At 44.3% G+C, this 22,573-nt stretch overlaps 1 long non-coding RNA gene and 1 other non-coding gene across 2 annotated transcripts; both read left to right on the forward strand.

The window, feature by feature from the left end:
- Positions 1-18,971: 18,971 nt before the first annotated feature.
- On the forward strand, positions 18,972-19,043 carry TRNAC-GCA (transfer RNA cysteine (anticodon GCA)). The gene has a single exon. It is a non-coding gene; the product is annotated as a tRNA-Cys (tRNA).
- A 482-nt stretch (positions 19,044-19,525) lies between these two features.
- Positions 19,526-21,634, forward strand: LOC137438438 (uncharacterized). The gene is made up of 3 exons (XR_010986699.1): positions 19,526-19,551; positions 21,362-21,427; positions 21,547-21,634. It is a non-coding gene; the product is annotated as an uncharacterized LOC137438438 (long non-coding RNA).
- The last annotated feature ends 939 nt before the right edge of the window (positions 21,635-22,573 follow it).

Raw genomic sequence — 22,573 nt, forward strand, 5'->3', positions numbered from 1 at the left:
ACACCCCATGTAAAGTTTTGACTTTTTCAACATATTTCAACATACTTCAACATACAGCTATTTGATCTTCATTTCAACAATATTGATAGATAAAGGTGATATAATAAAACAAATGTCATGAAACATTTACATTTTGTAGTCCATTGTATAATTTAAATAAACATTAATGCAAATTTCGCATGTGGAAAAAATAAGTACTCCCCCAAATTTATCACTACTTCAAATACCTAAAATTAGAATCAGGTGCACCAGCTCAGGTGCAAATGATTAGAACATCGTTAGAGATCTTGGAGGAACCTGTCTTATTTAAACCTCAGACATTTAGTTTGGTTTGCTCTTTGGTGTTGAAGTGTGCGGCATCACCATGCCTAGATCAAAAGAGCTCTCTGAGGCCTTCAGAAAGAAGGTTATAGATGTCTACGAGTCTGGGAAGGGATTTAAAAAGATCTCCAAACAATTTGAAATCAATCATTCGACTGTCCGGAAGATCATCTACAAGTGGAGAAGATTCCAAACAACTGCAAACTTGTTCAGGCCAGGCTGCCCCAGCAAGTTCAGCCCTAGAGCAGACCGCAATATGCTGAAAGAAGTCGCTAAGAACCCCAGAATGTCATCACGGGACCCACAGGTAGCTCTTGCCACTGTTGATGTCAAAGTGCACGAGTCTACCATTAGAAACAGGCTGCACAAATTTGATCTACATGGGAGGTGTGCCAGGAGGAAACCTTTGCTGTCCAGAAAGAACATCAGTGAAGACTAAAGTTTGCCAATGAACACCGAGGCAAAGTCCAGCACTTCTGGAACAATGTGCTCTGGACAGATGAGTCAAAGGTAGAGCTATTTGGCCACAGTACCAGAAGACATGTTTGGCGAAAACCAAAGACAGCATTTGACCACAAGAACCTGATACCAACTGTAAAGCATGGTGGTGGAAATATCATGGTTTGGGGCAGCTTTGCTGCATCAGGGCCTGGGTAGCTCACCATCCTAGAATCCACTATGAATTCTTCATTGTACCAGAGGGTGCTTGAGGATAATGTGAGGCCATCTGTCGGAAAGTTGAACCTCAACCGAAGGTGGACCTTGCAACATGACAATGACCCTAAACATACCAGTAAATCCACCAAGGAATGGCTGAAAAGAAAGAAATGAAGGGTTCTGGAATGGTCAAGTCAAAGCCTGGATCTAAATCCCATTGAGATGTTGTGGGGGGATTTGAAACGAGCTGTGCATGCAAGAAACCCCTCAAACATCGCACAGCTGAAAGAATTCTGCATGGAGGAGTGGGCAAATTTTCTCTCAGTCGATGTCAGAGACTGGTAGATAGTTATAAGAAACGCCTACTTGAGGTTGTTTCTGCGAAAGGGGGCAATACCACCGATTTGAGCCAAGGGTGTACTTACTTTTTCCACATGCGAAATTTGCATTTAAGTTTATTTAAATTATACAATGGACTACAAAATGTAAATGTTTCATGATATTTGTTATATTATATCACCTTTATCTATCAATATTGTTGAAATGAAGATCAAATAGCTGCATGTTGAAATATATTGAAAAAGTCAAAACTTTGCATGGGGTGTACTTACTTTTTCACGTGACTGTAACTCACTGTGCTCCAAGTGTGTGAAACACGAACAGTCCCCAATGTCTCTTATTCCCGGCTTCAAGACGAAGTTGATTCGCTCCAGCGATTGCCAGAACGATGTCCAATCGAGACCAGAATCCCGTGCGGATGGCAAGAACAGTCGCACAGCCGAAGGTGCACAAAGGCGCCCTCAAGGCGACAAGAAATCCAAAGGCGCCCTACAGGCGACTGAGAGATCACACCCTCGGGTATGGACGAATTAACCTTCAAAAAGCCACGTCACACACACGCCGCAGATCGACGTCTGAATGCGGTGGAGATGGTCGAAAAGAGACGAAACCGCGAGCAAAGCACAAGTCCTGCGCGAGTCAAAATGGCCGACGACCCGCTCTTGAGACGTAACGGCCCGGCGATAATTCTCCTCGGACTCAACCGCCAAAAACCTGACATGCAGGTTGATCGGTCACAGCGATGACAACTCTGTCGCAGGAATTCCTTTCCCGGAAACCCGAAAGTTCGCTAGTGACTCTTGCTCGCCAACATTCGCTTCAGAACTTGGCGCGACTCGGCTTTCTTGTCCGACTCCCTCGCTCCGCCCTCTCTTCTCTCCTTCCTCTTCGTCTTCCGGTTCCTGATCCGGTTTCCTGTTTCTTTTAACATTAACTTTTTTTTACCTTTTGAAAACAGTTCATAGACAATAAACCTTTTGAAAACAATAATAGTACATGGAATCAGAAATATTTACAGTCGATGCAAACCACCACAACGGAAGTGACGAATCCGTAACAATATGCATTGAAATACTAAGAAATAAAAACTGACCTTCTGTACTCTTGCTTCATATTCATATTGTCGCGTGACTTCCCCTCAGTTAAGACCGAGGAAATCACGAATAGCCAAAGTGAGCTTTAACTCCGAGGCGACGTTCAATGGCGGATTTCGCTATATATATGCGCGGGGGAGGAAAGATAGAGGAAGAAGCATCGGAAGATTTACCTGACGGTCCGTGTGCAGTCTTCAACCTGCGAAAAGTAACTCACAAAAACGACGGATTTTAGGTAGAAAAAAAATCACGGCTTTATTGCCGGACCCCGAGAACAAAGAACACGGCAGTAAAAACTAAACCCCTCTAATGGAGCGCTCCCACACAGACTTCAACTACAGGACAAATAGAAGGATAAATAATGCAATCGTTGTGTTCTGTGTGGTGCGTCTTATCTTTGTGGTTCATGTGTCAGGGGTTGTCAGTGATCGTCCGGCTGGTCAGGCTCCGGTATTGGTGCGGACAAGGCCTCAATGTGTCCTTGCTCGTGCTCTGCCAGGCCCAACCGAGCCACCCGCTCACCCTGGTCCCTTCCGCTGGCGTCCACAGGCCTTCCACGCGACTTGGAACGGTTGCGTGCGGCTTGCCCCTCTGGCCGTGCCTGGCCCGGCCCCGTCCACGCGCAGTCGCCTTTTTGTCCGGAATCAAGATGAGAGATTCGACGGCAGAGGAATGCGCAAAGGGCAGCAAGAGAAGAAGGGAAGAAAAAAAATCAGAGGCGAAGATGGGCAGAGGCGAAGGGGCGAAGATAGAAGAGAGAACTAGAAAAAAATGTCCGTCTCCGCTCACTTTTATCAGACGTGGTCTGACGTCACTGGCACTTTCCCTCCAATCAGCGTGTCGCTTCCTGCTCGCCCTTCACGCCCTCCTCATGTCACCGGTGCTTTTCCTCCAATCAGCGTGTTGCTTCTTGCTCGTCTTTCGCGCCCTCCTCTCTGATTGGCCGAGCGTTTCGCGCCTTTGGTGTTACATCATTGGTCGGTGGCCAATCAGTGTGGCACGTCCTTCACCTTACCTACTCTGCTAATCGGCGACCCACCTACTACTCCTCCCCTGCCCTGACCAATTGCTGCCCCTCTGGGCGTGTCCATTGCCTTCCTGCGCGATGTTTGTTTGCCATGCCGCCGTAGTGCGTGGTCGCTTCCTATCTGTTCTTCTGTAAGTTATTGTGGCGGCGGGGGGATTTAATTAGTGTGGTGCTAATGGGCCTAACTACTGTCTATTAGTACATTGCCATACAGGACACAGGTATGATGACAGAGGGAATGACGTACAGTGGAGTTTTGTCCTCATGCCCTAATTCTAGTTAACAAGCCCCGCCCCCTTGTGGCGGGGACACAGATACGCAGCTTACTCTGACATTCGGGCTAGACAACTTATTACAGGTGAGGTTCCTTATCACGACAGCCGGAGCATCTACCTATGCAGATTTACCTGGATCTATAAATGCCCTACCCAAAATTCATAACAATATTTTGATCTTAAATCCAAATTTCTTGAGTATATAACAATTATAACAAATTTGACTTCACTCATACAATACTTATGGAGGGCACTGTATACTTGTACATACAAGTTTGAAATGGACGTGGAATATGATCTTCTGACATTTGGTGTTCATCATGAGTTTGTTGTTTTCAAATTGTCTAGACTCTAGACCATAAAGAAAGTCCTGATGGAATTATTGGGTACTCTTGGGTTTGCAACTCCGCCACCCCCTCACACCTACCCCTCTATCTACTCCTCTGCATTTAACATCGAGGTGCTTGTCAGTCGTTCTCCATTAACCAATCATCTAATGTTCATAATACGGACACATTCAATCACCACCAGTAACGTTTGGCTACCAATGGTTGAAGATTTTAAAAAATCACTATTTCAACATTTGTCATTTTGTTTGCTATTTGATTTTCCATTTCACTATCAATTTTCCATTTCACCATTAATTTTCCATTTCCTCATTTGCTTGTCTTTTTCCCCATTTCACCATTTTAATGATTTCACCATTTTTTGCCATTTCATCATTTATTATCCATTTTTGCTGTTTGACCATTTATTTGCCATTTCATAATTTATTATCCATTTTTTTCTCTTTCACAATTTATTTGCCATTTCATTTAATATCGATTTTAATGATTTCACAATGTATTTGCCATTTCATCATTTATTATTGATTTCAATGATTTCACAATTTATTTGCCATTTCATCATTTATTATCGATTTTAATGATTTCACAATTTATTTGCCATTTCATCATTTATTATCGATTTTAATGATTTCACAATTCATTTGCCATTTCATCATTTATTATGTAAATTTGCTGTTTTGCCATTTATTTGCCATTTCATCATTTATTATCCATTTTTTTCTCTTTCACAATTTATTTGCCATTTCATCATTTATTATCGATTTTAATGATTTCACAATTTATTTGCCATTTCATAATTTATTATCCAATTTTGCTGTTTTGCCATTTATTTGCCATTTCATAATTTTTTTGCCATTTCACCATTAATTTTCAATTTCACCATTTATTTGTCATTTTATCGTTTTTGCTATTTATTTTCTAGTTCATCATTTACTTGTCATTTTTTGTCAAAGTCAAATGACTGGTGAGACAATTACGGTTTCAGAAGGTTCATATTGATTTTGGGAGTAGTTCAGTGCTGTGTGAGGGTTACGTCTCAGTGGTAGATCATTTCACTGCAGACTGAAGTGTGCCTGGTTTGAGTCTGGGTTCCCCTTCATTTGAGTGAAACTTTACATACATACATACATACACTAGCGAGGTACCCGTGGCATGCACGGGTTGGAGCCCAAATGCAAACAGACAATGCGGAAACGGCAAATGAACCAATAGATTCCAAACCATGGAATCTATTGCCAAACCCAAAATATCCCAAAATCAGCCAAACCATGAACCAAGAGATTCCACATTCCTGTGACACCTTCAGTCGAACGTCAGGCATGGATGGACACCCGGTTCGCTGTTTATATACGTGCTCAATGGTGAAACTGCAAATGCCGAATCCGCGAATATCATGGGTGGGACCCCACACATCATTTCCTCATTCATTCCATATTTTCATTCCAAACAGCATAATTCCAATCACAAATTAATACTACTAGGGAGATACCCGTGCTACACACGGGTGGGAGGCCAGAAGCAAACAGGCAATGCAGATACGGCGAATGCTAAAGCATGAAACCAATAAATTCCACATTCCTGTAGCACCTTCAGTCGCACGTCAGACATGGACAGCAATTTCGTGAAGGACTTCCATGAAAAACGTACCCGTTCGCAAACAAGCGGGTACGTTCACGTAGAAAAACATCGATCGTGGGACCGTGGCGAATCTGCATATGGCGATCCGCGAAGTTCACGTCTAGAAAGTAGACACCATCCCAGCATGTCGTCATTCACTTGAACTCGATATCTCTTTTTTCATTCCAAACAACATAACTCCAATTAATCACAAAATAAACTTTTAACAACATTGTTAATGTTTCCTTCATTGTAAAAACCACCAAATGAACAGTTAAAAGGATAATAGCTGTTACGGCCTTGGCAAGATCGATGGAGACAGCGAGCTGTTAGCATATTCACCGCCCAAATAGCTATGTGGAATTCTCTCATGTAGAGATTAAATGTCTTTGAACTTTGACCGAGGTCATTATTTACTTTTAATGATGTTTATATACGAATGATTTTAATGATGTTTATATTGGTTTTGGGTCGTCCTTTCCGCATATCTCGTGGGATTGTAAGTTGGATAGACGGTCGTGATGGCGGCAAGGGGGATGGAATTCTCTCAAGCAAGGATTCAACCCGTGTCCCTTATAAAAGGTCTTTGTCCGAGGTCACCGAGTTCGATCGGTGCAGCTGTGTAGCGATCGGTGCAGCCGTTTGTGCGGCACTCGGAAAACAACATCGTCACAATGAGAACAATGAACGTTCTGAACGCGAATGGACCAAAGCTGAAATTTGGAAAACGGAATAGCCTATTTTACTCCTGGAGACCCCAGGATTATCCACCCAAAATATCGTTGAGATCGGTTCAGCAGTTTTTACGGTACCTTCGAACAGACAGACATACCCAGTCGTACCCTGCTGCTCCTGGACTCCGTGTCCTTTCCTCCTGACAAGGTGGAAAAGTTTCTGTCAACCCTCGACTCTGATTCTGCAACTGGACCCGACAGCATTAGCCCACGGGTCCTAAAATCCTGCTCTGCCGCTCTATCTCACCCTCTCTCTGTTCTCTTCACCCTCTCTTTTGCTCAAGGTCAACTGCCAACTGCTTGGAAATCAGCCAACATCACCGCTATGCACAAAAAAGGTGCAAAAACAGATCCTAGCAACTACAGACCAATCAGCCTTCTCCCAATTATCAGCAAAGTCATGGAATCCATCATTGCTTCGGATATGAAATCTTTCCTCTTCTCCAATGGCTTGATCTCTGATCATCAATTTGGTTTCAGACCTGGTCACTCTACTCTGGACATGCTGCTTCTGCTTTCTCAACAATGGATGGAGGTCCTCAATGCCAAACAGGAAATTAGAGCTGTCTCCCTCGACATATCACGTGCCTTCGACACGGTCTGGCACCCCGCTCTGCTCACCAAACTCTCCTCCTTTGGTATCCATGGAAATCTCCACGCATGGCTGGCGGACTTCCTCTCTAGTCGTCGTCAACGTGTGGCCCTGAATGGGTTTGTCTCATCTCCTCTTCCTGTTCAGGCTGGAGTTCCCCAAGGCAGTGTTCTGGGCCCCGTGCTTTTTCTGGTCTTCATCAATGATCTCTCTGACTCTCTTGAAAATCCTCTCTATCTCTTTGCTGATGACTCCACTCTCTGCCGCTCCATTCCTCTTCCCTCAGATCGGCAGTCTGCAGCCTCCTCACTCTCTGAAGACTTGGACAAAATCACAGACTGGTCAAACAAGTGGAACATGTCTTTCAATCCTGACAAATCTCACACTCTTACTATGTCTCTCCGAAAAGATCGACTGGACAACCCTCCCATCTACTTTCTCAACAATCCTCTCCAAGAAGTTCTGTCGCTCAAGCTTTTGGGTCTCACTATCTGCCATGATCTTTCTTGGGAAAACCACATTTCCAAGCTGGCCTCCAAAGCCAGTCGCCGACTGGGCATCCTCCGTCGTGCGAAGTCCTTCCTCGGCACACCTGAGCTCCTCACCACATACAAGGCTTTCATCCGCAGCTCAATGGAATACTGTTCTCCCCTATGGGCCGGTGCTCCTGCCTCACACCTAGCTTGGCTTCACGCTGTTGAAACCAAAGCTTTCAGAATTATTGGAATCTCCCGCGATGAAGCTATCTCTGAGGGCCTTTCATTCACTCACCGCAGGCAGGTAGGTGGTCTTTCTGTCTTCTACCGACTCCTCTCCGGCCTTGCACCCCCAGCTCTCTCTGTGCTCTGTCCCCCAAATATTCCTACAGGTCGCACAAGATCTGCCAGCAACCCTCTGATGGTTAAACTGCCGAAATCTCGGCTCTCTGCTCACCTTCACTCTTTCATTCCTCTTTTCTCCCGCCTCTGGAACAAACTCCCTCACTCCCTTCAATCCCACTCCTCCCTCCAGGTCTTTAAAACAGCTGTTCACCACCATCTCTTATCTTCCCCCATCCAAAACCTTGATCTTTTCTACCCCCGCTAATTCACCCCAGATCCACCTTGTTTAAAATTCCAACTTCTTTCCTGGAAGTCCTGGCAGTGTCCATATGTTTTATACCTCTCCCACCGCCCCCTTCCCATGCCCCCCCCCCCCCAAAGCCCTCGCCCTCTCAGATCTCTCGATGTCTCCATGTCTCTCGGTCCCTGCTCTCAAATGTTGTGTTTGTGTCCTTCCCCCTCTCTCCCCATCTTGTCTACCGCTCCCGATGTTATATGTTTTATGTGTCGGTTTGTCTTTTTGTGTGATTAATGTTCGCTCTTTCACGAGCCTCGATCTTGTATACAAAAAAAAAAAAAAAAAAATACAGACAGACAGACAGACGGATATTTGGTGAATTATAGTAAGATACCATTAATATAACAAAATACAATGTTAAAAACACTCGTGAGGTAAACAAAGATAAATTCCATTCTAACGTGATATTCAAACCAGACAATTCTGCAGGCGAGCGAGGGTTGATACATAGCATGTCGTTTGCATCGAAACTCAAAATAATAACTGCATTGAGAAATGTATGAAACCTCCCACACATCTTAGGATACCTGCTGTGACCCAAAAATATTCCACATAAATTTTGGCGGAGATAGCCCCAAAACTGAGGAAGTAGTTTGGGGACGGATGGACAGACATACAAGACATTCATGCTTTATAATAATCGAGATAGATAGATACATACATACATATATACATACATACATACATACATACATACATACATACATACATACATACATATACACACACCATCAACAAGATGGTGAAGTCCATCATCAAGGTTTATTGTAAGCCTAAACCATTCAGTACGAGCTATAATTAAAGCAGACATCTCCATTTCTGGCCGTGGTGCGCTTCCCACCCGCTCCGCTCTTCCAGATCCAGATGTATACACAAAGAATTAAGTTAAGCACCCCTACACAACGAATTAAGGTAAGCACCCCCTAATATATATTCTTTGTGTATATGTATACATTGGCATATATTCTAAGGTATGTGAGATCAAATAATGATTGGTATGACATTAGCAATTATCCATTGATGAAATTGAGTGATCAAAGTGAAAAAAAGTGATTGGTTGAGTCAGTGATCCGATCACGTGGGTCCTACACACGTTATTGACGCAAAGATCGCTAGAGGTCTTCTCAGAACAATGACTGTACGTTAGAAAACATAAACGTCATCCACACTGTCCGTGATGGACCTATAGCTCCATACTTAAATTGAGGTGAAAATATGCCTAAAATTCCCAAAAAATTTCACCTTAAATTATTCAGAATAAAATATTGAAAACGGCATGATTGTTATGTTTTTATGTGACCATAATATCACTTCTCCAGAAAATATAGCAATATCATGGGTATATTACACTGTTTTGACGACAACAAACTTGTAATGTGCGAGGTTGTAAAAAAACGGGGGGCGGGTGCTTAACTTAATTCTTTGTGTATATATCATTAAAGCTTGAAATAGCACAATAAAACAAATTAACGCCAATGGCCAGTGAGGTTCCCAAGGTAAACAAGAAAACACAAACACCATTAACTTGATGTTAGCGTTTTCTAAGCAAGCTGGCTGGACCACCTGACCACTGTATTAGGCTAATAAAGCGATAACTCATTTGAGCAACCACCAGTCTGCTCCATGGCTCCACCTCAGACATCTGGAACCTCCTCGTCCAGCCAATCTAGGCCCAAAATCGCCTAACCGAGACTAACAATTCAGACAAGCCAATATCTCACGCGTACATACAGCAGAAGTTTTTGCTGCTATTTTCAACAACAACAACAACATGCATTTTAAGGCCATTTTCCCTGCTAGAGCGGGGCTTAGCCTTGCGGTCCCCATGACAATCTTCTCCATTTTGCCCTATTTTCTGCATATCTCCTTGTTAGCCCCCTTGCCCGCATTTCTTCTTCCACCATCTTTAGCCAAGTCTTTCTCGGTCTTCCCCGTCCTCTACTTCCTTCCACATTAATTTCCATCACTCTTCTCAACCAGTCACTTTCATCCTTCCTCAACACATGACCAAACCATCTCAACCTAATCCTCTTCACAGCATCAATCACAGGCAATATTCCCATCATCTTTCGCAATTCATCATTTGTCTTCCTCTCTCTCAACGATACTCCGCACATCCACCGAACCAATCGCATTTCCACCCATTTCCAGCCTTCGTTGCTGCTCTACATTCATGACCCATGTCTCGCTCCCATAAATCATAACACTTCTCACACATGCAGCATACACCTTTCCCTTCAGCTTCAGCGACACTCTCCTCCTCATCAGCACGCCACTCAGTTCCCGAAACTTCTTCCATGCACATCTCACTCGAGCAACCGTTGCCAAGTCTGATCCACCTTCTCCATTCAGCTTGTCTCCGAGGTAGCAAAATGTTTTCACACCTTCCAGCTTCATGCCGTCTCCAAGATCCAACTCAACATTTCCTCCATCTGCAGCTCCCTCTGTGCACACCTTACATTTGAATGTAGCTGCCACACTGGTAAATGACCCTCTCAGACCACTACATTTTTGATGAACCCACTCAGCGCACATTGTACATTGAATGAGGTTCACTCCGACACCCTTCCTGCACACAGCACACGGCCACTTCCCAGTTCTTTCCACCTCACCACATGCTTAGTAAGGGCATTTTATGAGATATTTCACAAATCTGTTAACTAAATTGTTACCAAAAAATTTCTTCACCAATATGTTTGTAAAGGTGTGTAATAACATGTGTTAAAATGTTGAAGTTCAACTCCCGTGGGAAACCCAGAAAAAGAGCTGTTGAATTCGGGTACCGAAAAATTATTTTCGAGAATTTTTTTTTTTTTAAATCGGCCCTTAAGTAACTTATGAGGGGTCAAATAAGGGTTTTTCATGATTCTGAGTTGATTGTTAACATTTATATTTTCACTTTTACATTTACACACAAAGTAGCTTTTATTTCACATACATATATAATACTCAAGAGTTATTTCTCATTCACAATGTCAGAAGTTTCAACAGTCATTGTCTATGTCTTCTTCAGACTCAACAACATCATGACTGCAGTTTCTGCATGTAATGCCATTACAGACTCCACAGGCCGAGATGCACGTGACCCCATTCTTCTTGCAGCTGCATCGCCGGTTGCTGCAATCTCCATGACAATTACAGCTCGTGAACTGCAATAGCTCCTCAGGAGCCGTGGGGTCCAGTGTTGGAACTGGCTCATACCCATGCACACCTATTGTCCATCCATAGTCACTGGGGTTCAGAGACATGCTCTGTAGAAGGATCCAGTCCCGGGTCTGCAGGTAGGCACGGAGTGAATGTTGTGCAGCTGCACCCTCTGTTGGAGGTAGAGTCTCTGGTTCATCTCTGGTTCGATCCAACCCATTGAGTGAAAGGGAGTGTTTCCGTGAATAGAGACAATGTTTAAATCTATATCGTCTCCAACAAACCGAGTGACTGCATTGTTTGTTTCCCCAACCTCCATAAAGACCACCTGATCATTACTTGACAATTCACTTTCACTGGCTGGCACTTTGGCTGTCATCACTGATTGATCCTCAAGCGCAGCATCAACCGCAACCTCATCATTGATCTGTTCATCGGTTTCCTCCACAATGGTGTCAAGAGTGCCAGAAGTATCTGGAACATCATCTCCACTCCTACTATTAAGGAAGCAGTATTTGTAGTTTTGTGTCTCCGTGTAAGACTCAGTGTATCCCAGCCGGTGGAACTTGTTGAGCATCCATTTTGACCCAAATCTATGATCAAGTTGTATGGCAAGCCCCATTTGGTGTGGCAATACTCCAGACCGAGGTCGACAGGCCTTAATAAAATTCTGCCCCCAAACGGCAACTCTTTCGTCTGTCTTGACAATCGGTCTCAAGAACATCTGAAGGCTTGCAGGAACAAGTGTCAGCTGACTATCGATGTCAGTCATACTGTGTGTGGTGGGGTATGACTTTGGACCTAAATCAATCAAGGCAATATCATTGGATATGAACTTGAGTGCCGTCTTTATGATCTGAGTCTTCTCATCTCCATGGTCAAGATTAGCATGATGTGCTCGCAGAATATTGTCGGTGCCATCTTTGAGACAGAGTACATCTGCCCTTCTTTCCTGTGTTGTGAAATACAAGGTGTCTTCGTATTTCTCTAGAAGTTTTATCTTTAGCCAATGCTTTGAATAAGAAAGGCTCTTCTCTGGTGACTGATCAAACTCCTGCAGCTTTTCATGGACTTGGTCCATGTTCATTACCCCATGCTCTAATTCTGAGTCTAACCATTCGCAGAATTCAATAAAAACTGCCTCTCGCTCCTCATCAATACTCCTCTGTCCTCTCTTCCTTTTTCCTTCCTCATCAGTCTTGGACAAACTGTCACCTCTCGCAAACATAAGTTTGCATCGCAAATGGTACAGTGTTTCTTCTGCTACCAAGTCGTTGATCCCTTCCAGGCGTCCAGTGACTTCAGTGCCCCAGTCATCCCCGCGACTCCGTGCTGTCTTCAGCAAGCTTGCCTTCAGTGTATCTGCAGTCAAATTATCTGGCACTCTGTATTTCTTTCTAGCTTGTGCTGGATTATTTTTGTCGAGCTGGGCTGGTTGGTTGCAAAGAATGCATACATCCTTATACAGGAGGTCAACTGACTGTGATCTTCTAGAACTGCAGCCAGTTGATGAACTGAACTCACAAGTAGTGCGTCTTCTCTTCAACTTTGATGACTCTTTCTCTGCCTTTGATGCTTGAGCTGACTTCTTGGTGGTTGCAACAAAGTTGTTGTACAGATCATTTTTACACTTCTGGTGGTACCTCAGTTTTCCTTCCTTTTGAGCCTCCTTCATACGTTCCACAACAGTAACATTTTCGACAGTTTCTGCTTGTTTCAATAAAGTTGAGTATCCCTTTGGAGTTGCCTGTATGAGCCTTTCAGCTGGTGTATCCGAGCGTGCACAGATGAAGCAATTGAGCACAGGTGGAGTAACGTCTTCATCCATATTGCTAGACTCCATGTCCTGCAAAGTAGAAAATGAGATATATTTAGAAATTATTTTTCCACAAAGGAATGTCTGTGGTGAAATATAAATGTTAACAATCAACTCAGAATCATGAAAAACCCTTATTTGACCCCTCATAAGTTACTTAAGGGCCGATTAAAAAAAATAAAAATTCTCGAAAATAATTTTTCGGTACCCGAATTCAACAGCTTTTTTTCTGGGTTTCCCACGGGAGTTGACCTTCAACATTTGAACACATGTTATTACACACCTTTACAAACATTGGTGAAGAAATCTTTTGGTAACAATTTAGTTAACAGATTTTCATATGTTTCCCTTACTAGCTTTACCACTTGCCATCACCTTCGTCTTTCCGATATTCACCTTCAGACCTTTTGTCTCCATACATTCCTTCCACTTGTTCATCTTTTCCTTCAGTCCATCCATACTTTCCGCAATCAACACCAGATCATCTGCATCCAACAACTCCCACGGTAAACCCTCCTTTACGTTCTGAGCCAGCACCGCCATCACAGCTACAAATAGTAGTGGACTTAGTACCGACCCCTGATGCACTCCCACCTTCACCTCAAACTCACCACTGTTCCCGTCCTTCGTCCTTACAGCTGTGCATGCTCTTTTGTACATTGCCATCACTACTCTGATCAACCATTCCTCCACTCCTAACTTCCTCAATGCCCATGTCAATACTTTGCGTGGAACCCTATCGAATGCTTTCTCCAGATCAACAAACCCAAAAAACAACTTCTTCCTCTTCTCCATGTACTTCTCCTGCAACTGCCTCACAATGAAAAGCGCATCTGTCGTTCCTCTTCCTGCCATAAATCCAAACTGCATTTCGTCGATCTTCACTTTCTTCCTTATCCTCTCCAACACCCTTTCCAATACCTTCATTCCATGCTCCAATAACTTTATCGCTCGGTACGAGCCACACTCCAGAGGGTCACCTTTCCCCTTGTATAGAGGGACGAGGGTACTCGGTTCCCAATCCACTGGAATGCGGCCTTCTTTCACCACCAGATTACAGATCTCTGTCATTCTCTTCACACCCCAACTTCCTGCTGCCTTCAACATATCTCCCACAACTCCCGTCGGCCCTCCCGCTTTTCCACTCTTCATTGCTTTTATCGCTTCCTCAACTTCCTTCTCAGTTATCTTCTCTGCCGGTCCTAAAACTGGGTTACTCTCTATGTTGCCATCCCATTCATTCTCTGTATTCAACAGCATTTCCATATATCTTTTCCATCTTCCTTTAATTCCATCTGGGTCGACAACGATTTGTCCCACTTCATCCTTCAAGCAACTCACCCCCATCACATCACACCTCTCTTTCGCGATGTGCTTTGCAATCCTGAATACTGCTTTCTGACCCTCTTCCGAATCCAAGCGTTCTCCGAACATTTTCCTACATGCCTCCTGCGCCTTTGCTACCTCTTTCTTTGCAGCCTTCCTGGCTGCCTTATAACTTTCATGCTCTGCTGTTTCTGCTCCCGTACCCTTCGCCTTCTGCCACTCCTTGAACTTCTTCCTCTTCTCGTCAATCCTCTTTCCAACTTCATCATCCCACCACCATGTTTCCGAGTGCCTCGGTGGTCCTTTTGTCCATCCACATACCTCACCAACGGCTCCCAACAGACTAGCTTTCATTGACATCCACCCACTTTCAAGCTCAACCACATCATCCTCTACCCTACTCAGCCTCTCTTTTAATGCCTCCCTTACTGTCACCTCTTTCAACCTCCACACCTTCATTCTCGGTTGGTACTTCACCCGCCGAGCTCTCCTCACACCTTTCACCCTTATGTCGCAGACAACCAAGTGGTGCTGTGAAACAGCCTCCTCCCCCGGGATCACCTTTGTGTCCCGGAGGTGCCCCCTATCTCGCCTACACACCATCAGGTAGTCAACGGTTGTTGTCGACCCACCTGACGTGTATGTAACAAGCTTATTATCCTCTTTCTGGAACTGAGTATTACAAACAACAAATCAGCTCCATCAGCAAACTCCAAAATCCTTTCACCTTCTCCATTTCTCACACCATATCCGTAACCCCCCATGAACTCCCTCAAAACCATCCATACTCCTTCCCACATGTCCATTCAGGTCTCCTCCCACCACAACAACTTCCTCATCTTTCACGTTTTCCATCAGCTTCTCTATCGCACACCAGAACTTGTCCTTCTCTTCATCGCTTCGACCAACCTGCGGAGCATATCCCGAGATGACGTTCACCAAGAGCTTTCCAATCATGATTTTCACCATCATCAACCTATCACTCACTCTAGTCACACTCACCACACTGTCTACAAACTCCTCAGAAAACAGGACACCAACACCATTCACGCCCTCCGGGCACCCTTGCCACACAAACTTGTATTTCTGTCCCTGCCTCCCCTTCACCATTCTCACACCACTTCCCTTCCATCTCATCTCTTGCACACAACATAGGTCCACTCTTCTTCTGACCAATACTTCCACCACTTCTCCTGATCTCCCTGTCATTGTCCCTACATTCCATGTCCCAAACCTCAGAAACCGATCTCCACTTCGGGCTGCACCCTGCCCATATGTAGTTGTAATTGTCATGGTTCTCTTTTTGAGGCAATGTTTTTATGGCCGGATGCCCTTCCTGACGCCAACCCTCTTAGTCGTCTCTTACGACACGCAGGGATACGGTGTACCTATTCTGACCAGGGTACACACTGGGAAACGTTTAAAACATGGAAATTCTGGGGGGGGGGGGGGGGGGGGGGGGGTGGGGGGGGGGGGAGGAGGGGGCGGTGGCGTCAGCATCACGGCTGCGGTTTAAACATATTCTAACAATATCCAAACAGAACCATGAAAGCCATGAAAAACAATCTGGGAAAAGTCTCCAAGCGAGAACGTGGATTTGAGAAAGAAGGAGCAGAGGCGGAAGAAAAACGAGATACAGGGGGCGGGGCACAAGCCGAGACGAGGAGGGGAGCGAACAAGCACGTGTCCGGGAGGAGAGAAAGAATCAATATAGAATTCTTTGTCTAGGGAGGTGAGGTGAGGGGGAGAAAATAAAATAAAAGAAACAAGTAATACAGTGAAGGAAAGAACTTAAATTGACAAAACACCGACGGGGGGAGGGAATCCTCAAGTTACCAGGCCGCGCACGAGGTACGACCCAGAAAACGATTAATTACACAAGTTTGTACGAATTACAAACCAATACTAACTAGAAACACACAATAACACATACACAGTTAAATAACCAGTGGAAATTTGACAAAGACAAGAATGGGAAAATACATAAACTTTGATGCCGTGGAGAGCTCGAAGTACGCTTCACTCGCCCGAGGAACCGGAAGCGGTCCCTTTGCTGCTATTTTCCATGCATCAATTTCAGTTTGGGGTTCTTGGTCTACCCAAGGGTGCCGCGAGGAGTTGTGGGAGGAGGGGTAGGACAGGGTAACTACCGGACCTAGTAGTAGTAGGGTCCCGTAATTATTCCTTTAAAAATTTTTTTCATATACGTTAATGATTGTTTGTGATGATAAAATACCGGGGGCAACTTTATTTTGTCTCCCTCCAAGCCACTCAGGGTGATTCCCTGGCATGCCATGGGGAGTAACTCTCTCCCTTGTAAAATAAACTGCTGTGGGAACAATCTTACTATAATTCACAAAATGTCCGTCCGTCTGTCTGCCTGTCTGTCCGGTTGAAGGTACCGTAAAAACTGCTGAACCGATCGCAACGATATTTTGGGTGGATAATCCTGGGATCTCCAGGAGTAAAATAGGCTATTTCGTTTTCCCAATTTCAGCTTTAGTCTCCAGCATTCTCAGGTTTGGACTCCCGCATAACATTCACGTTCGCAAAACGTTCATTGTGACGATGTTTTCATTGTGACGATGTTGTTTTCCCGGGTGCCGCACAAACGGCTGCACCGATCGAACTCGGTCACCTCGGACAAAAACCTTTTATAAGGATACGGGTTGAATCCCTGCTTGAGAGAATTCCAAACCCCTCCCCGCCATCATGGCCGTCTCTCCAACTTACAATCCCACGAGATATGCGAAAAGGACAAACCAAAACCAAAATAAACATCATTAAACATCATTCGTATATAAACATCATTAAAAGTAAATAATGACCTCGGCCAAAGTTCAAACGACATTTAATCTCGACATGAGAGAAATCCACATAGCTATTTGGGCGGTGAATACGCTAACAGATCGCTGTCTCCATCGATCTTGCCAAGGCCGTAACAGCTATCGGCTCAAAATCCTTTTAACTGTTGATTTGGTAGTTTTTCCAATGAAGGAAACATTAACAATGTTGTTAAAAGTTTATTTTGTGATTAATTTGTGATTGGAGATATGTTGTTTGGAATGAAAAAAGAGATATCGAGTTCAAGTGAATGACGACATGCCGTGATGGTTTCTACTTTCTGAACGTGAACTTCGCGGATCGCCATATGCAGATTCGCCACGGTCCCACGATCGATGTTTCTATACGTGAACGTACCCGTTTGTTTGCGAACGGGTACGTTTTTCATGGAAGTCCTTCACGAACTTGCTGTCCATGTCTGACGTGCGACTGAAGGTGCTACAGGAATGTGGAATTTATTGGTTTCATGCTTTAGCATTCACCGTTTCTGCATTGCCTGTTTGCTTCTGGCCTCCTACCCGTGCGTCTCACGGGTATCTCCCTAGTTTACATAATATGATAATTGCGGTGATGACGTAATCTCATAAATGAACACAGGAGTGTTGGCCACACCCCATCCGGATGAATAGGTTAATAAACGAATCTGCATATAGGAATAAGTGAATAACACCAAAATTTCCGATGACGAAAATACGGAAAGCTCTGAATAGGTTGTTTAAAATGTTTTTTGAATGGAGCCTGATACTTAGTATTGCCCGGGGTCCATTATGGCTGTTGGTGAGTCCACCCTATATTATGTACCACCTTTAGAGGCCATTTCCCCCCGCAGAGCAGGGGTTGGTCCTTTTTCGGGCACCGTGGTCCCCTTTTTGAAGCAATGCTTTACAGCGGGATGCCCTTCCTGCCGCCAACCCTGTTGGTCGCCTCTTGCGACACACAGGGAATTACCAGTGAACTGGTACTCAATTTGCCGACCTCGGAAGGAATGACAGGCTGAGTCAACCCCCCTGGTTTTAATTCAGCGATTGACAGGGATTTGAAGCCAGGATCCTAGGATCCCAAGCCGGAACCCTAACTTCTAAGCCAACACCATGATGCCCTGGATTAGACTCCCAAAATGAGGTATTCACGATGGTTTGCTGTTGGGGGGTGGGGGGGGGGGGGGGTTGTGTTCACCATTCCCAAAGGGTTCTGATCGAATCCACCCACTATTGGAATGTATCGGTCTGAGGGGTGCCAGCAGGGGGCGATATATACCAGAGCACGACGTTCTTACTTTTCAGATCGATTGTCCGGTCTTCATCTCCCGTTACAGATGTTCAAAAACACCTCTCTTACCTATCGATAATGGTAGGCCGTTGTGGGCCTGTACTCTTTAACTCGTAATGAGCAGCATATAATTATAGCACGAGGTGGTTGGAGATTGCTCGTGCAGTGTTAGAACGCACCTTTACCTGTTTAGTCACTTTGTACAAACTTGAATGCGAATACCCGATGTTGACATTAAATGACGAAATCGTGAAACTGAATCCATTTCTCAGTAATAATGGCGGCCCATTTCCGGGTGATGTTACCTACCGATGCCTGTAAATCATTTTTCCATTTACCGCGTGGAATGTTGTGACGCAGTGCCTCCTTTTTTCATCTATCATGAACGAAAGGTTTTAATCATAAGCGATTGTCCCTTATATGTGTTCCTATGAAGGGTTTGTGTGTGACGGGGGTATAGCTCAGTGGTAGAGCATTTGACTGCAGATCAAGAGGTCCCCGGTTCAAATCCGGGTGCCCCCTCTTTTTTTTATCAACCCCTACCCGGCAATCCCACACAATCTCATTATAATAGATTATCTTTGTACTGAAAGGTTGCGCTTCACGGTCATGTTATATCTTATTATCCGTGTTTCATCAGGAGATTCGACGCAACTTGATGCGGAAGTATAATTTTCTCAGTGATCGCCAGAGGGACTCAGACGCCTGCTGTCTGTCGCTGAGTGAGAATTCTCAAAACGTCTTTCGGTATTTTGTGCTTTTTCATCGAATGCCATCGTGTCATGTCCTTGTTTGATCAATTATTGTTCCCTCGTGAATTTATTCCCTGAAGAGAAAAAAAAAAAACCCGTTTCCGCAAAATCTGTAGAAACGTTGGCAAATTCGTTTCGAATGAAATCTCGCGATACTTTATGTTACCAATTCGTTTCGTATGAAAATCTCGCGATCCTTTGTTGAGTTACTATGACAACGATCAAGCATCGCGCTTCCTGGGTTCCTACTCTTCAAACTTGACTAAATTCAAACATAAGTTAATTATGTTCGACCGTTTCCCATTGAATACATGTTTTATGTATTATTTCAGATGTGACAGCAGACAGTGATTGTAAATTTAATATAAGATGATGCTGTTTCACTGAGAAAGTCGATTAAGTGAAATCGTTTTATTTTAGCTATCTTACTCATGTTGTTCTTTTGGAAAACGCTAGAGGGCTTTATGGAGCTGTTTGAGCGAAGCGAATGTTTCAGGGATATATATTAATTACGTACACAAAATGGTGAAATCAACAGGTCGGTCGTTGATAGAGGTATTGCCAATCGCCGTGGGAAGAAAATGATAAGCTGACGTTTCGGGCATTAATCCTTCGTCAATGCAAAAGATAGGAAGTTCAGTCACTCATAGTCCTGGGTCTTGAGGAAGTTCAGTCACTCATACGGCTGGGTCTCACTCTCAGCCATAGTCTTTCTTGAGTAAACCACATTTCAAAGGTGGCCTCCAAAGCCAGCCACTGACTAGGCATCCTCCATCGTACAAAGTCCTTCCTTGGCACACCTGAACTCCAATTCACCTACAGGGCCTTCATCTGCAGCTTGATGGAATACTGCTCTCCCTTCTGGGCTGGCTCCCCTGCCTCACATATTTCTCAGCTTGAAGCCGTGGAAACCTGCAAGGCCTATTCGAGATTATTGGAATGTCCCGTGATGAAGCTGAGTCTCTGTGTCTATCACTTCGACACCACAGACAGGTAGGTGCTCTGTTTTCTACGGCTTTTTCTGGTCTTGCACCCTTTACTCTCTTTCCATGCTTAGTCCCCCCCCCCCCCCCTCCCCACCTCTAACTGTCTGCAGCCTCTGCATGGTGCATGTGGTTCACCATCAACCCCCTTCTGGTGAAACTTCCAAAATACAGGATCACTGCTCACCTCCACTCCACAAGACCAGAAAGGAGGCATTCTTCCTTTTTTCCTTACTGTGGACCCAACTTCCACATTCTCTTCAATCTTATTCTTCCTCAAGGTCTTCACTTAAAGACAGCTGTTCACCACCATCTCAGATCATCCAGAAACCATGAGCTTTCTACCGTCGTCAACTCCCAAGCCCACCTCCTTACAAATTTACAGTTTTTCCTTCCTGAGTGTTTTCTTTTGTATCCATCCTGTCCACCCCATGCGTCCTTTCCTGCCCCCCATTCCTCCCCACACCCATTGTTTGTCTAAGTCTCCCTCTATTTTGTCCTTCAACCCTGCTGTTGGTGATTTCCCCCTTTCTCTATTGTTCCTTTTTTTCTGTTGCATCCTGATCCGTTCAGTGTTCCAGCAGACACCTGAAACGTCAGCCTCTCCTTTGTTTCCCACAGTGATTACCAGTTAGGATACCTCGATCAATGTGTATTGATTCCATCCATTGTTCTACCAGTCCGCTTTCGCAGTTTGACACTAACCTTTACGAGCAAGACTATAGTTCTTCATTATTCGAAGCGACAAACACCCTAATAATGTGAAATCATTTTCTACTTTTTCAGTGAGACTGTACATGATTGGAAATGTGAAATGGGTGGTTTGCTGGGTGGTTGTTGTGGAACATAGGTGGAACCTATGTTGGCATCTATCTTAGATGTCAGTGGACTCACTCCTATTGAGAGGAGTGGTCCAATGGTATGACCATGCATTGTGGCCCTTTGGGGTCAGGATGCATGTGTTTGAATGACCTTTCAAACACCTGGTTCTGTCAGGTGTAGAAAATGTCAACATGCAGGTGTGGACGTACAATGATAAGGTGCATCATTTGTTTATTACTGAACAACATATCATTTTTGGCTGGTTGGGTTATTTCTTGTGCAGAGCAAAATGGCAAAAGTTCGTGAAGTTCCACTTGGCTCCGTTTGCCATCACATCTTCGATGCTGAGGTATGCCAATGACCAACAGGGATGACAAACTTTTAATTGAGCTCTTGATACCACTGTGAGTACATCGCTGCAGCTACCAGTTTCAAACAAAGCTGTTTGTTTCGCTCCTTCCTCTACAGGTACAACTGGTTCGATCTTTGACCAAGGCACGCAGAAAAGCATCCGCACGATCACAGTCTCTCCCTCGCAGCCTGAGCTGTACGCCCAATCAACCTGTATTAACAGCAGAGGGGAGAGGTCAAAGGATTGATAATTTAAGGTACGTAATGGACTTAGGTGCTGCATGCGTTGACGGTAATGTGTGCACAGTCCTTTTAGAGGATCGATTCCACATTCGTTTAAGAAAACCAATTTATGATGATACAATTTAGATTGCATGAAATATTGTCTCTTAAATGACTATCTTGTGAGAATATGAGATTTAGAATGGCAGGTGGAAATCAAATGGAGATTTGAAACGTAAACTTTGTTGAGGAGTTCCACAGAATCTTTCCCAATCATTTTCCCAATGGGATTTCTTGTGCTGTGCAATTCTCCAGGGACATTGGTTTAGCAAAGCTCTCTGCAAATGAGCATGAAGCCGCAGTGAGGGAAGTCAGAGATCTTCCTAATACTCTCGGTGAGATGAAATGTCATTGTTTGTGCAACTGGCATTAATGTGGCAGACTTGATGGCCGAACACTATATGGCACAGCCATGTGTGTGTGTGTGTGTGTGTGTGTGTGTGTGTGTGTGTGTGTGTGTGTGTGTGTGTGTGTGTGTGTGTGCGCACTCATGCAAGTTTGTGTTGTTGGCTGCTATCTCCACAAGTGGGTGGGTTTTCGGAGGTGGACCGAAGATCTACAAGGTCTATAAATATCCACCTTCAATGTGTGTGCATGTGCCTCTTTCAACATTTTGGTTGCAATGCAGAAATTAAATGTTTGTTTGCCTTTTGTTGCTTTTACACCTCTTCAAACCAAACAGCCTCAGGTGTGTGCATTTTGTGAGGTGTGCACCCATTCATTTCAGCAGCACCTGCACAAAATGCACCAACTTGATAGGAACAAAATAAGAGAATTCAAAGCAATGCTGCCCAAAGAACTTTGCCATGTCTATTTAAGACCTGGAAGCAGGACAAATTTTTCACCAGGTGAACCACCCTTT

The sequence above is a fragment of the Myxine glutinosa genome, chromosome 13 (genome assembly GCF_964187855.1).
Source record: "Myxine glutinosa chromosome 13, kmMyxGlut1.1, whole genome shotgun sequence".
NCBI lineage: Eukaryota > Metazoa > Chordata > Myxini > Myxiniformes > Myxinidae > Myxine > Myxine glutinosa.